Below are 16,329 nucleotides of genomic sequence, written 5' to 3'. Positions count from 1 at the left end.
TGTCTATAAGCGAGGACTGGCCTGTCTCCCAAGATCTGTGAGAGTGAGGGATCATCTTTAAGGATAGGTTGTAAATCTTTGATGATGCGCTGGAGAGGTTTTAGTTGGGGGCTGTAGGTGATGGCTAGTGGCGTTCTGTTATTTTCTTTTTTAGGCCTGTCCTGTAATAGGTGGCATCTGGGTACTCTTCTGGCTCTGTCAATCTGTTTTTTCACTTCAGCAGGTGGGTATTGTAGTTTTAAGAATGCTTGATAGAGATCTTGTAGGTGTTTATCTCTGTCTGAGGGATTGGAGCAAATACGGTTGTATCTTAGAGCTTGGCTGTAGACAATGGATCGTGTGGTGTGTCCGGGATGGAAGCTGGAGGCATGTAAGTAAGTATAGCGGTCAGTGGGTTTCCGGTATAGGGTGGTAATGTGAGGAATGTGACATGGAGACATGGAGTGTGGTGATGAAAGAAACTCTGTGCAATTTTCCCCCCACTGGTGTTTGCTAAAATCCCAATGGTTCTGTTTCCTGCCATCTCCTCTCCTGCTGTCTTGGTGGTCCTGTTTATTGAGGTAAACCCACATTGCTTTGTTTAGGATAGATCTGTTTGACACCTTTACCTAGGCAAGGCCATCTTGTCTTGAACATGTTCTAATACCATCATACAGAGGCAATTCACAATTTTACATATAACATAGCTACGTACCATGATATTGTTAACCAGCAAGTTATTAGTTTTTAAATCACATTTCACAAGGCATATTTTATACAAAGATTATCACAATAGTGTATAAGATGTGAATACCTGGATGCTTTGGATCTTAGGGGCTCTTGGTAAATGCATTTCAGTTCACAGGCTGCATTAAAACAATAATTTAACTTGAACAACATGGTTTCCCCCCAGGTACAAAATAGCCTTTTTAATGTTTAAATTTCTTCTCCCAGCAATTCTTTGAAAGTAATTTGCAGCTTGTCAGCACACATTTTTAGAGCACTTTACTTCCATTTGTTTTGTCCTAGTTTTTGACAGAGAGTACCACATCAACACACACGCAGCTTGCAAGCAGATCATAAATGTGACATGGCCAAGAAGCATTTTGAAAAGTGAGTCATTTCTCAGGCTACTTTCTGCAGGAAATCTAAGGTTCTCTGACACTTGTAAGAAGTGCTATATATCTTCTCTCTCTCAAACAGAATTCAAACTTTTGTTTGCACAACACAAACATATAAGATAGTATTAGTATGGAATTTCTAAGTAACGGTATTATTCCAGCACTTACTCTTTGCCTCCCTAGCAATTTGCACCAACAGTAGGGAATAGATATGTGAAATCAGAATTTTGTCAACATATTCTGGTAGCTCAGATTAAGACTGATATTAGAAAAGGGTAGCTCAACATACAATTTAAAGATATTTAGAGAGTGAAATATTAGCAACGCTCCATTCCAGTTGTCTGGCTTTCACATAATTCAATAAAGGTTTTCAGATAAACCAAAAGTTGTCAGCTTGCTGGCCTGAATACTAAGTGATTTTCTTTCCAGCAGGATAATAGCTTTTTGGTCTTTTAATAAGCCCCTTGTTCCAAAAGAGAGAGTTATATCTAGCTTCCACTTTAGAGCAAAATAATGGTTAGCCAGCAAAGCTACATTCATACACCATGTCTGATCTGGATCTGAAAGGAAATGAATTAGAACTTGTATATATAGCGAGAGAGAGATTTAAAGGAATTTCACTTTCGACAGGTTATGAGGTATGTGCTTAAAAAAAATCCTTGGCAAAAGGGAAGGGTAGTTCTCTCCAAAGGTCCTAGCATGTGATCCTAATAGAACTCCCATAACTAAAAATTTTGGGTGCTTAATCAGGCTGCCTTTACTATTTAACAGCAGGTACTGTCAGCTGCCAGTGAACAATTATCCAAGTGTTCTTTCCTTGCTTGAGACCCTTTCAGTAGTGTCAATATGAGGTCTGCAATAGTTAGAGGAAAAACATTTCTTGTGTTGGAAATTCCATGCCATTTTCTCCTGGGCAAGAGGTACAAGCTATTCATTAATGCCTTTAAAGTGAGTGAGAGTGAAGGTGGCGATCTTGTCCATCCTCCTAGTTGCGGGTAAGGACTCAGGTTGGGTCATGTGCATCCTGGAGATAAATGCATGGCTGTCCAGATGGTGTTGATGTGGGAGCTTTCTTGACCAGGGAATGCTTTTCTGTGAAGGATGACTGCTGGGAAGAGATGGAGAAGAGCATCTTCTTACACTGACTTGCCAGCCTAGTAAGGAAGAGCTTTAAAGTCAGTTGAGAGGAGTCACGTGACAAAATCCCACAGGTAAACATAAAAATGGCAACTTTAACAGGGGAGGAATCTGCTCAACATCTTAGATTCTACACCTCTAAGAAATATAGGGAATGAACAGGAAAAACTGGAACTATTAGTACATAAGCTTAATTATGACTTAATTGACATCATGGAGACTGGTGGGTTAAATCTTATGACTGGATTATTGGTATTGGGGTATAGGTTGTTCAGGAAGAACAGGCAGGATAAAAAAGGAGGAGGTGTTGCACTGTACATCAGGAATATATACACTTGATCTGAGATCCTGAAGGAGGTAAGAGGAAAACCAGTTGAAAGCCTCTGAATAAAGATAAAAGGGGAAAAATAGGGGTGATGTCATGGTATGGATCTGATAAAGACCACCAAATCAAGAGGAGGAGGTGGGTGAGGTATTTCTAGAATAAATAATAGAAATATCCAGAACACACAAGACCTGGTCGTAATGGGGAACCTTAACTCCCCAAATGTCTGTTGGAAAAGTAATATGGCAAAACACAAAATTACCAATAAATTCTTAGAATTTGTTGGGGGCAACTTTTTGTTTCAGAAAGTGGAGGAAGTAACTAGGAAAGCAGCCATTTTTTACTGGATTCTGTCTAAAAAGTTGCATATCTGAAAATGGAAGGCAATTTAGGTAAAAGTGATCGTGAAATGATAGATTTTATGATTCTAAAGAAAGGAAGGCATGAGAGCAGCAAAGGACAATGGACTTCAAAACAGCAGACTTTACAGAGAACTGATAGGTAAGGTCTGCCGGGAAGAAAATCTAAGGGTAAAGGCTTTCAAGAGACCTGGCAGTTTCTAAAGGAGACCATATTAAAGGCACATCTACAAACTATCCTGGTGCGAAGGAAAGTTTGGAAGAATAGTAAAAGGCCAATATGGCTGCAGCAGGAGCTTTTTTAATGAGCTGAAAATCAAAAAGGAATCCTATAAAAAGTGAAAACATGGACAAATTGCAAAGGATGAATACAAAAGAATAACAAGTACATAGGGAGAAAATCAGAGAAGGTAAAGCACAAAATGAGTTACAGCTGCAAGAGATAAGAACAGGTTCTTTAAATACATTAGGAATAAGAGAAAAAGGAAGAAAAGTGTAGGTCCTCTACTTAGAGAGCAAGGAGAGCTAAAAACTGATGACATTAAGAAGGCTGAGTTGTTTAATGCCTATTTTGCATCAGTCTTCACCAAAAAGGTTAATGGCTTTTAAAAATTGGCGTTTTCTCTTCACAATTTAAAATTCCTTAATGCACTATATTCATTTTTTAAGGGCAGGTACAAAAAATATTCTTTAAATATTCATTGCATCTGGCTTATTATTTCCAAACATTTGAAGCTCTTACTATTTTTTTTTTTAAAGAGGTTCAGTGTTCAGTGGCTTAGTCACTCAGTCTTGGCATAACTGAAAAAAAAATGAAATAAAAGAGACCATTAACAATATGACAGGTTTCAGAGTAGCAGCCGTGTTAGTCTGTATCCGCAAAAAGAACAGGAGTACTTGTGGCACCTTAAAGACTAACATTAACAATATGATGTCAAAAGTGCTTTCATGCCAACCTTTTGTTTTCAGTGATCTAAGATTTGAACACTTGCAATCTGTGCTTGCAAAGTTTTAAAAGGATGTGGTCAACATAAAATCTAATAAGTTAAGTAATTTTAGGCGCTGTACCTATTGTGAGTCTCTGGTAATTTCTGTGGTTTTGCAAAACCCTTTTTCTGTTTTAGAAAAGTTGCTGTCCCTGGCTGCATGTACAATATATATACAAACTACAATGTAGTACAGTGAGAACAGTGAAAGTGACTATACATGAGGTGTTAGCAGATGCAGAAAGTAAAGCAAAAAATAAATATAAGGCCACACAAGTAACCTAATTCTGGTCCACGACTCTGGCTCTTAGGCACTATTACAATACAAAGGTTAAATAATAAATGTTAGGGTAAAAGTTATTAGTTACTGATATTATCTCAAGACCAAAAGGCCCAACCAGGGTCAGAGTTCCATTTTGCAAGGCACTGTACAAACATTGAGATAGGCGCGGTCTCTTCCCTTTACAATAACTACCAAAAGTCGTTACCATTTCTGCTCGTATGTGAAATCAGCTTGTGGTCTTGTAGTTCCAAATGGAGAGTTTTATGATACAAAAATCATAATCCACACTGGTGCCCTCATTTCAAAAAGGTTGGAACTTGACAGCTTTTAAATCCAGTTTGGTGATTTTTTAAAAATAATTTGAATAAATATTTACCCACCTCCCCTCCTGCTTCCATGGAAGTTTTTGTCTGCCCATTCTGAAAATGATTGTGGGAGGGGGATATGAAAAATCATGTGTCTGCCTGGGATACCTGTACTTTTTCCAGTCAATTAATTCAGGATAACGTTTCATTTGTGAAGCAACTGAAAGTTAAAGGGATAGTAATTGAATATGCAGTGTTAACCGTCTCAAGCATACTTAATTGCTCTTTGGTGGTTTTACCAAAATGTAATTTTCTAGGAGTTCAGAAAAGCTTTGTTTCCCTACTTTCATGAAGGATAGGTACCAAAGGTAATCAATCACACAGTGCATTGCATCCTGTTATTTAAGACTATGATACATTATTTATACAGTCTAAGGATTTTTCAGATGTTGCTGTCATAAACAAATGAGTGAGCAACTGGGAAACAGCATGGTTGGTTGAAAATTCAGATTTCATAGATGACACTGATTTGTAGAGATGGCCACAGTACCTACAGTATGGTTTTTGTCTGATTTGTTGCAAATTTAAAGGAGAAAATGCAGACTCTATAATTAAAATCAGTTACATTAATTACACATTCCGACCAGGTCAGGGATCTCTACTGTAACATTTATATACCATTTGTATTTGAAATAATGAAAACTGATTCCTTATTCCATGATTGGAAATGTATTTGGAATATTTTGGCAGTAATCGAATAGTGACATATGGAAAACTAGGGTTTGACATCCTTAATCAGTCATCCTGATATGAACAGAAAAGGTCCTTTACATAAAAAAATTATTATGCTTTTGACACAAAAATGCCTGAGCTTTGATTTCTTTTGCCATCCTAAGTTTCAAAACACTTTGGTCTTATACCACACAAGCTGATAAGAGCTTTCCTGATCCAGTTAAGAAAGTACCACATTTATAGAACATATCCCCCTCCCCACCTCCAGTCCCAGTGCCCCGTGTCTCAGCCTTTCCTTGACTTCCAGTCCATCAATGTGTTCATGTCTTTTTGTCTGCTCTCAGACCTCTCTTCTCTGTCCTCTCTTCCATTAATATGATGGTTGATTCTGTCCATGTTTCACTCTCCTCCATCCTTGACTCTTTTGCCCCTCTCTCATACAACAAGGGCCATCCTGTCAACTCCCATCTCCACCTCATCTCCCCAACATCCACTTCCTCAACTCTTGCTTTTGCACTCTGGAGAATCTCTGGCAGATATCCTATGACCAGGCTGATGTCCTCCACTACAGAATCATTCTCTCCTCTTTCAGTTCCACCGTCTTCCTAGCTAAACAACTTTATTTCTCCAACTTAATTGTATCTCATCTTTGCAATCTCACCTGCATTTTTACCACCTTTGACTCTCTCCTCAAATCCTCACCTCATTCTGCCTCCACTTCTCAGCACAGGATCTTGCCAATTTCTTCCAAGAGAAAATTGACAAAATATTATGTGATCTTCCCTCCCCTCTTCCTCTCCTATAACTTGATCCTCATCCCACATCACAGATGCAGAAGTTTTTCATCTGTTCTCCTCCTCTAACCTCTCCACTTGCCCCAGTGACCCCATCTCATTCCAGGCCCGCCTTCACTCCCGTCTCATTCCCTCCCCTCCCTTACTCTTCTCCTTAACTTCTCACTCTGCTCTGGCTCTTATACAAGCATGCTTTAGTAGCTCCCATCTTAAAAAAACCTTCCTTTTTCCCATCTACCACCCTGTCTCTCTTCTCCCCTTTTTTCTCTAAGCTCATTGAACACACTGTTTACAATCACTGTCTGGCATTCCTCTCCTCTAATTCCATCCTAGAACCTCTTCAATCTGGCTTCCACCCCTTGTACTCAAGAAAACTGCTCTCACCAAAGTCTCTAGTGACCTCTCCCCAGCCAAAGCTCATAACCAGTACTCCATCCTCATTCTCATGGTCCTGTCAACCACCTTCAACACAGTCAACTCTGCTCTTCTTCTTGAAATATTGTCCTCCCTTGGCTTCCATGACTCCATCCTCTGCTGGCGCCCTTTATACCTCTCTAATTGCTCTTTCAGGGTACCCTTTGGCGGATCCTTCTTGTTCTCCTCCAGTGTTCTGTGAGGGCTCCACAGGGCTCAGTCCTTGGTCCCCTTCTCTTCTCCCTCTACCCCTTAGCTCTGGGTAATCTCATCTGCAAACACAAATTCAACTGCCATTTGTATGCTGACGTGTCAAAGATCTTCTGCTCTACTCCAGACCTGCCTCCTTCTAAAATCTCAGCCTGCCTCATGACATCTCCTTGTGACTGTGTAGCCATCCACTTAAACTCAACGGGGTTAAAACAGAGCGCTTTAAGATGCACACTCACACACACCCTGCCTTTCCTGATCACAGTGAACAGCAACACCATCCTGCCTGTCACTCAGGTCAATGACCTGGACATCATCTTCAACTTGGACCTCCTTCTGGGTCCTCACGATATCTTAAGTCTTGCAGAGTCTTTCTGTATAACATCTAAGATAAGCCTTCCCTATCCTTCCACACATCTAAAACTCTTGTACAGGCTCTCTTCATCTTATGTCTTGATTGCTGCAAAATCCTTCTTTCTGGCCTTAACAAACACAGTCTTGTCCCACCTGTTGTCACTCAGAATGCATCTGAAAAGATCATTTTCTTAGCCTGTCACTTTGACCATATCACCCCTCTTTGTCTCCCTTTTCTCTAATGCATCAAAAATAAGCTTCTTGTCTTCACTTTCAAGGTGCTTTATGACCTATCCTTGCCCTACCTATTCTCTCTCATTTGCTGCTCAGAGGTTGGCTTCCACCTCTGATCACCAGTGATGTCAGCTTCCTTTGCCCACTCGTTAAATTTTCAAACAAACATCTTTGTGCTTTCTGCCATGCTGCCCCATATCTTTGTGAGGAACTCCTCAAAAGCATCGGCAAAGTTACTTTGTTATCCACCTTAAAACTCCTATCAGGCTGACCAATATTCTCATTGTTTCCTTGTACTTCTCCGTTAGTCTGTCTGTGTCCATCTGTTGTCTCTTTTCTTAAGCTTAAATTATAAGCATTTTGGGTCAGGGACCCATCTCTTTGTTCCGTGTACAGCACTAGCACAATGGGGTCCTGGTCCATGACTATGGCTCCTTGGTGCTGCAGTAATACAAATAATAATAATAATAATTCTGCAAACATGCACACAAGCAACTTCATTTACATGAGTGCTCCCATTAAAGTCAATAGCCCTGCTTACTCATGTGTACATGTTTGCAGGATTGAGACTTAAGAGCATATTGCAACTGTTGAGTGGGTTCTGAGTAAAACTAGGCAGACTGTTTCTTGCTATCACAGCAAACACCAGCACAAGAACTAGAGAAGCACAAGAAGCAGTTCTTAATTTGGTGGTTTTCTGTTATTTTTACACGTGTTCTACCTACAGCATTTCAACTACATTTCACAGTGGGAAATTAATGGAATTCCTATTCTTGTTTTCTGTAAATATCCCATTCTAAATAGGTACTTTGTATAACACACAGGCCTAATATTTAGAATACATGTGTGTCATGACATAACCAATGCTGAGGAAAATCTCAACATTATGGGCAAGACATTTTTCACTGCATTCAACAGTTACCAAATGCTCTTCTGTTTTTAATGTGTTGATGTCTTATCAGTTGTACCAAGAACAAAATAAGACCAGAACTGACTCTGTTCCCAGAATCTCATAATTTTCAAATTGTTTCCAGTCTGATTTTCTTTTTCTGTGTTCCATCATCTTTAATCTATTGCTTTAGGATGGGCAAGTTTTGACTCTGGAGAAATTCACCTAGTTAATAAACAAGGATTACTCGCCCTCTTCACCCTCATTCTACAGCATATAACCATATCTATGTCTTTGAGTATTGTAACAAGAAAAATATAAAGTCTCCTGCCTTATCTTTTTCTAAGAATGTAATTGTCACATAATGTAAAAAAGTCATTCAGAAGTTCCACAAAGTTATACAAAGAAAACTCTTTGTGTCTAGAATGTCCCAGTGAGCATATGTTGAGTTCCCTGAAGAAGACTGGTGTGTTGAAATGTTTAAACTCAGAGACTACTTTTGAGAATTACTTTCTGTACATGGGCTGACAGCCGTGACTGCTGTGAACCTGAAAGTGAAAAGAGAGAGGGGCAGAGGACTAGAAAGACACGTTTTAAGGAATATATATGGAGAATATAAATAAAAAATGCTTAGGTTTTTTAAATAGCCTTTTAGATATTTAGGGGGAGAGGAGAGATTCTTCCTTGTCCATACGTTTACCTATCCCTGGCTGCCTTACACCCATTTCTTATGAAATACAGGAAACGAGGCTTTTCTTTTGTGGCGTAGGGTCTTTGTTGTTATGAGCAACATATAACTCCAGACAACCTAGCATCAGAATGATTTCAGGTTAGAATTGTTTGGACTCCATCTCATTGCTGAGGATTGATTAAAATATAGTTATTGACAAATGTAAATACGAATACAACTGAGAGAAATCTATGGGTGCGATTTTCCAAAAGCTGTCTTCATTGTCTGTCTAACTCTGCCTTCACTGAAGTCGATGGGTGATTTGCCATTGACCTCAGTGGGAGCAGAGTTAGGCCAGTGCTGTGAGCACTTTTGGAAATCAATCCCTCCCTAAATGTGTGTGCTATTTTTTTTTTCTTTTGAGGTCTGTCCAGTCTCCCTAGGTGCCCTCGACAAAACTTACTAACACACACAAAAAACCTCTCTATAATAACTAAACTTCAGCAGTTTCATTCTATGCAACCACTACCCAGAACACCAGGGAATTAAAAATTTAAACCATCCTGTCTCCAGTAACCAAATGATCCTGGTAATTCTCTCCTTTTTTCAAATTCTTGGGTGGGGGCCGGGGAGAAACTTTTGCACTAGAATCTTTGAAACACTGTAGACTGTACTAAACTAATTGTTTCAAACTAAGATGCCCTGACCCTTCAGGCTCTTCTAGAACGCAAGTATATAGCACTTGTGTAATTCTATTGATTCATTCTGAGAGGTGCTTGTACATGAAAGCTTTCTACAAATGGGATTTAATATATCAAAATTTATATATATATAATATATACACACTGTTGTGGGTCAGGCCTGCAGTCGTGCCTGCACATTCCCAGCCGGGGCTGGGCAGCCTAGCAGCCAGGGTCAATCACTGCCCCCAGGCTCAGGGCTGGGCGGCTTAGTGGCCAGAGTCAATCACTGTCAGGATGGGCTACCACCTCAGGGTGGGCGGTGGCCAGGATAGCGGGAGCCGGATCCTGTTGGTGGTAGGGTTGCCTGCCACCAGCTCAGCAGTGATCTGGCCAAAACACGCCGAGCTAGCCTCCAGTTGTCCAATCAACTCCCTGCAAAGACTCCCTGGGTTACTTCCTAACCGTTTCTCCACATCTCATGGCTTCCTAGTTCCCCCGGTTCCTTCTCCCTCAGTCGCATCCAGTGCCTGAGGATTGAGGGTTGCTGTCAGCTGGCTGGCCTCCGCGTCGGGAAGAGCCTGCGGTCCTTCAGCAGGAGCCAGCGGCACACCGCCTTCCCCTATGGTGGTCCACCCAGACTGAGCCAAGCTGCTCCCTTTTATACTGGTGTTGCACTTTGAGCATGCCATTACAGCCATGGGGGCGTGGCTTCCTCAGCCCACAGTGAAGAGTTAACCCTCGCAGTCCCAGTGAGCAGCATGCACACCCCATGTCTGTCTGTCTGTGTCTCTCTCTCACACTCACACACACACACCCCACATTTATTCTTTCTCCTATTGACTCAAACATTGTGGAACTAACAAGGTAAATTAAGTGCTTCCTGGAGGTATAATCTGTAGATATAAAGGTGTATTTGCTACTGAGATAGATTGGAGAGTGAGCAACCTATTTAATTCTGAAAAGTAGAAACTGAAATATAGTACTTCTTACAACTTCTGTATGTTCTGTAGTTCTGAAATATGCCCATGACAGGAATAGTTGTCAACATAAATTCATTTGTCTCTGTTACATGGTAAAAGGGTATATGGGAGTGTAGGTAATAGTGTTACATCAGCAGTGCAATAACCAGGCTTGACACAAAGATATCACAAAGAATGCTGCGATAAATATGGAAATGCTGAAATAATTCTCTTCAATGTTTACATGAAACCACTCGGAAAGATAATGAGACAACATGGGCTCCTCTGCCAACAGTATGCTAACGACATTCAACTGCATGTTTAAGCATATTTAAGGTGTTTGCATAAAATTAGGCACTTGCATCAGGTAATCTACTACCAGTATTTATAATTTATATTTATACAGCTCTACCCCGATATAACGTGACCCGATATAACATGAATTTGGATATAACGCAGTAAAGCAGTGCTCGGGGAGGGGGGGCGGCTGCGCACTCCAGCGGATCAAAGCAAGTTTGATATAATGTGGTTTCATCTATAACACGGTAAGATTTTTTGGCTCCTGAGGACAGCGTTATATCGAAGTAGAGGTGTATTAGTATTAAAATCACAAGCATTCCTCATCAGTTGCTACCAGAGGCAAGTACATCATTAATGAATGCTAAAGGTGACAGATCTCAAGATGTATTCAGTGTTTTAATATAGTCACATGAATATTTCATGAGAATAACTGTTAGCAAACTCAGACCAAGAATTCTTAAACAAAACACAATACTTTTGTATTCAGTTTCCTTAGTCAAACAGAAAAACTGAACCATTGTGCATTATATAAATTACTATAGATAGAATTGACAGTACAGAAATAATTTCCCCTCCAGGAATCCGTAAATGGCTTAAGTGTTTGTACATACAAATTGCAAGTCAAGATAATTTAATGTAATCAGATAAGAACTAAAGTTAATTCATAAAACATTTTCTATGTGTACACACATTTTCATGGTATGTTTTCTGCCCTCCCTTTTTATCTCACTTTGTTAAAAATGCTTTAGCTAGTATATAACAGAGGACAAAGGTTGTCCTTATTCAAGTAAACATTTGACTTTGAGCTTATTTGTCAGATATGGTGATGAAGTGCCATTCAATGAACATCATTTCTTTAATAGATTTTCAGCCTCTATGTATCTTCTAGAACAGGGCTATCAAACTCCTGACCTGGATGTGAACACTAGCCTGCTTGAGGTATCTATCTAACCCCATCACATGTTTGCATTCTCCAGGGCACAGGCTTTTGATTACAAAAATAATGTAGTTGCTAGTCCACATGGTTACAAAGATACCTTCTTAAAGTGAGCTGATATCATTCTGTCTTAGCCTACCTCAACAGCTCTAGAAGATGTGACCTATACCATTCATCTCAGTGGCACATTAATTCTGAAGTTTAATGATGACATTGTAGGGGTACGATTTTCAAATAACAAGTTTTCAATCCTGCAACTAATTTATGCATATAGGTAAATAATTGCAATGCAAATTGGGTAACTGTATTTGCAAATAACCAAATGAACAAAGGGTAGAAAGCGGATTAGTGACTTAAGGGAACTATTCACATGTTTAAATGTGCTTAAATGCTTTACAAGATCATACCTAAATTTATAGGGCCCGAGTCAGCAAACTATGTTTGCTCTAAGATCAGTCCCATTTAACTCAATGGGACTACTCCTATGCATAAGTGTTTGCAGAGCCAGGGGCATATTCTGTCCTTAAGGCTTTGTACAAATAATTCTCACTGACATCAGTGGACGCTCTCTGTGGTTGAGGGTAGCTTGCTTTTTTTATCTAAATTAATAGACCCAGTCCATGGGCCAGAGTTAAACATGATAATTTGTTCCTCCCCTTGACAGAATGAGTTTAGCAACGCAGGATCTGTTAGGTCCCATTACCCTCAATAGTCTAGACCAGCAACGTGGTGCCCATGGGCGCCATGCGCCCGCCGGGGCATTTATGTGTGCCCGCCTAGTGCCCAGCACGGGAGAGAAGCTGTGGTCCCGCGCCTGCCGGGGACCGAGTGCTGCGAGCTCCGGTGTTCTCTGTCCTCAGGGCTTCTCTCCAGCTTCTCTCTGGATTCATATATTATGTAATATTAAATATGATGTTTTTCATATTATTTAATGTACAAATACAAAATAAGCCTTGAAAAATTGTTGGCGCCCGCCACACTCTTCTGAAAACATGAATGTGCTACTGGCCACAAAAAGGTTGGGGACCACTGGTCTAGACCTCTAACTTTTCCTTCTTTCTATGATAAAACTTTATTCTCATTTGTGCTAATGGAACCTTGAAAGTTACTTTGTTCTTTTTAAATTAGAGCTGGTCAAAATATCCATCTGTTCTGAACTTAATCCATTTTCTGATTAGTTTAGAAGGAACCACTCCTAATTCTGTGAATGTATCTTTTGATTTGTAAGTATTTGCTGAATACTTGTATAGATTAGCTGAATTTACTTTGACACATGTTCATTCTATGGGTTGCTTGACTTGTTTGCTTCAACTGCTCAGTATTTGTTACTCACAGTGGATTATGTGAAAATTCAGTCACGTAGTTTCTGCTTCCTGTCTGTATGACTGAAACTTATGAAGCAGGAGTGAAAAAGGATTTTTTATTATTAATCTGTGGAAGATGTATAATAATATAAGCATTTATTAATATTTAATACATATACAACAGGTGATACTCTTAATATCAAATATTACTTTATGAATTCTGACTAAACAAATATGGCATTTTTGACATTTATTTCTTTAGTTGTCATTCAGTTTGAATATTATCTTGAGTAGTTCTTTGCAAGTTTCAGTCTAGAACAGGGGTCTCAAACACGCGGCCCGCAGGGCTCTTCTGTGCGGCCCACCAAGCTCCCTGCGCCCCCCAACCCCTCTGCCTACCTCCAGACCAGGAGTAGGAAACTACAGCGGCCCGCGGGATTGCCCCCCATGATGCCGCAAGCCCCGCGCCGCTCCCTTAAGCGGCTGGCAGCATGTCCCTTTGGGCTGGAGGGGAGGGGGAAGGAGGCAGAGGGCTTCTGCATTGCCTCGCTTCAAGGTACCGCCCCCCGCAGCTCCCATTGGCCAGGAACAGGGAACCGCAGCCAATGGGAGCTTCGTAGGAGGTACCTGGAGGAGCAGCAGCGGAGCCCTGTGCCCACCCCCGCTCCTCCAGGGGCCGTGGTTCCCGCTGCTTCCTGGAGCGGAGCAGCACGTCGCGGGGCCAGGAGCCTGCCGTGGCCCTGATGCACGCCGCTGCCACCCTGGAGCCACTCTAGGTAAGCGGCGCCAGGCCGGAGCTCGCACCCCACACCCTTCCTCCACCCCAACTCCCTGCTCTGAGCCCCCGCCACACCCCACACTCCTCCTGCACTCCCTGCCCTGAGACACCTGCTGCACCCTGACCCACTGCCGCACCCCTCACCCCTCTTGCACCCGACCCCCTGCCAAATCCCTCACCCCAACTCCCTGCCCTGATCCCCCTGCCGCACCCTGCACACCTCCTGCACCTCAACTCCCTGCCCTGAGCCCCTGCCACACCCTGCACCCCTCCTGCACCCCCTGGTGGCAGGGAAGGGGCAACATTGGGGTGGGGACTTTGGGGAAGGGGGTGGAAAGGGGCAGGGGCAGGGCCTCATGGAAGGGGTGGAGTGGGGCAGGGCTGGGGGCAGTGAGGGTGGGGGTGTCAGTGATGTGGCCCTCAGGCCAATGCACTAGACTTCATGTGGTCATTTGAGTTTGAGACACCTAGTCTAGAAAATGAATCTGTAATGAGAACATAAAGCACAAACTTAGATCTACATACCATGCATGGGTCTCCCTTGTAGGTGTGTACACAAATAATGAAACAATACGTGATAGCAAGATGTGATATCAATGTTTTATTGCATAAAATTAGAATATCTACATGACTTGAGAGAGAGTGAGTTATACAGATCATCACAAATGAGTGCCAATAAAACCTTTAGAACATACTGTTCTGTGATACACTTATACATATGCGTTTATTACAAAACCTCTTATTCCATGCCGCAACTGACCACCTGTGTTATACAGCAGTTGTATCCAAGAACAGATAGAATGGGAGGGATGTTTTTAAAAAATGTAAATGCACTGTAATCTAATCTAGAATGCCTTTTAGACATGGAAACTCATCAAAAAGGTAACCTCCAAACGATCTTTTTGTTGTACTACTATTGAGTTTGTTATGTTTAACTGAAAGGAGTGGCGGATTAGCCCCTGGGCCAACGGGGCCCATGCCCAGGGGCCCTGGCCAATTGGGGGGCCCGGGGAAAATGGGCGCCCGTGCCCCGACCTGCTCCACCCTCCTGGCGCGCCTGCCAGGGAGTGGGGTCAAGATACGGGGGCTTTCCCAGGAGCGCCGGGCGGGCAGGCTGGAGTAAGCCTCCACGTCCCAATCACATTTCCATGGCAATCATATATACTATTCAGTTGGTTATTTTTCCTTAGGTAGTTTGCAGTGCTGCTGAGGGCTTGTCTACGCTTGAAACACTACAGCAGCATAGTGGCAACACTGCAGCTGCTCCTTTATAGTGTTTCAGGGGAGATATTACCTGCGTCGATAGGAGGGGTTCCTCTACTGGCGTAGGTAATTCTTCCGTCGACATAGCACTCTCTTACACTGATGGTAGCTTAATTGTGTCACTCCAGGGTGTGGATTTTTCACATCCCTGAGTGACATAGCTGGGTCAACCTAACTTTTTAGCGTTGACCCAGCCTGAGCCTCACGTTGCTTTTAGTGGTTTATATGCACCACACTCCAACCATACAGTTTCCCTTATTGGTATTTTGAATTACTCTAGAATACAATGCACTAATGTTGAGCATGCTGCTTCTAACAGGAAACCTGCTTTTTCATTTCCGCTTGCTCACTCTCCATGACCTTTTCAGTACACTGTGGGAGCTTCATTGTGGGGAACATTAAGGAGATTCCTGCAGTGGTGACTAATTCACACTCTCCTTGCTATTTCCTTGCTGTCTTTGTGCATCCAAAGATCTTCAAGAAAATTTTTCTGGGAAAAGCACAAAGGGATTTTTGCTCTGGTGAGGGGTGCACATACCTAATACAGTTATTGGAGATGGATGAAAAGGGGAAAATAGAAATAAAAGGATCATTAAATGTTAAGCATGTACATTTTTATGATAAATTACTGTAAAGTCAAAGGCAACTTTAAAAAGAATATTATTGTGGGAATTCTTCTCATACAAGTGCTATTTAGGTGCATAAAGAAAATATGGCAATGTCTTTGTTTATCTATACTTGTATTTCATGTTCTCTTTTCAGTATAAGAATGAATGAATCCAGGATTCATATTGCTTAAAATAACCTAGAGGTGTCTACAAGCTCTGTTTGGTTTGATTTGCATGCATGTAGAGCCACATCTTCCCTCAGTTTGCCTTCTCACCCCATGCCTGTAAGCAGATAGACTAGTAAAATTTATGATGGCAGTAGGTCCAAGTATATTCCACAAGACCCTTGGATGGATTCAGCACTTCTAAGGAACCCATCAGACTCTGCCAAACTTTCCCAGACTCAGCAGAGGATTCTGAGAGGTGTTGAGTACGTGCAAGGGAAGGATGTGGGCTTAGTGTGGGCAGGGAGAGGAGAGGATAGGTTGGAGAACACTTATCATCCACTGTGGCTATCAGAACTCCCTTGAAAAGTTAATGCATCCTTAAGTTGCATTCACTCTTTGGCATGTCATGGCTTATAGCTGCAAGGAAACCTGACTGAGTTTTAAATCAGTCTGTTTTGTAAAACACATGCTACAAAACCGATTAAGCTGTGCACATCCCCATGTCTTTTTACACTCTCTCAGAAATACATTCAGTAGT

The 16,329-nt window shown here is 41.6% G+C and overlaps 1 protein-coding gene across 1 annotated transcript in view; it reads left to right on the top strand.

The window, feature by feature from the left end:
- The window catches only part of DDX10 (DEAD-box helicase 10), a 334,053-nt gene that overhangs the window by 291,236 nt on the left and 26,488 nt on the right, over positions 1-16,329 (top strand). The gene's annotated exons all lie outside the window — the stretch shown is intronic.

Source organism: Mauremys mutica, chromosome 1 (genome assembly GCF_020497125.1).
Source record: "Mauremys mutica isolate MM-2020 ecotype Southern chromosome 1, ASM2049712v1, whole genome shotgun sequence".
Lineage (NCBI taxonomy): Eukaryota > Metazoa > Chordata > Testudines > Geoemydidae > Mauremys > Mauremys mutica.
The sequence above is the reverse complement of the archived record's forward strand: the minus strand, read 5'-3'. Positions and strand labels throughout refer to the sequence as shown.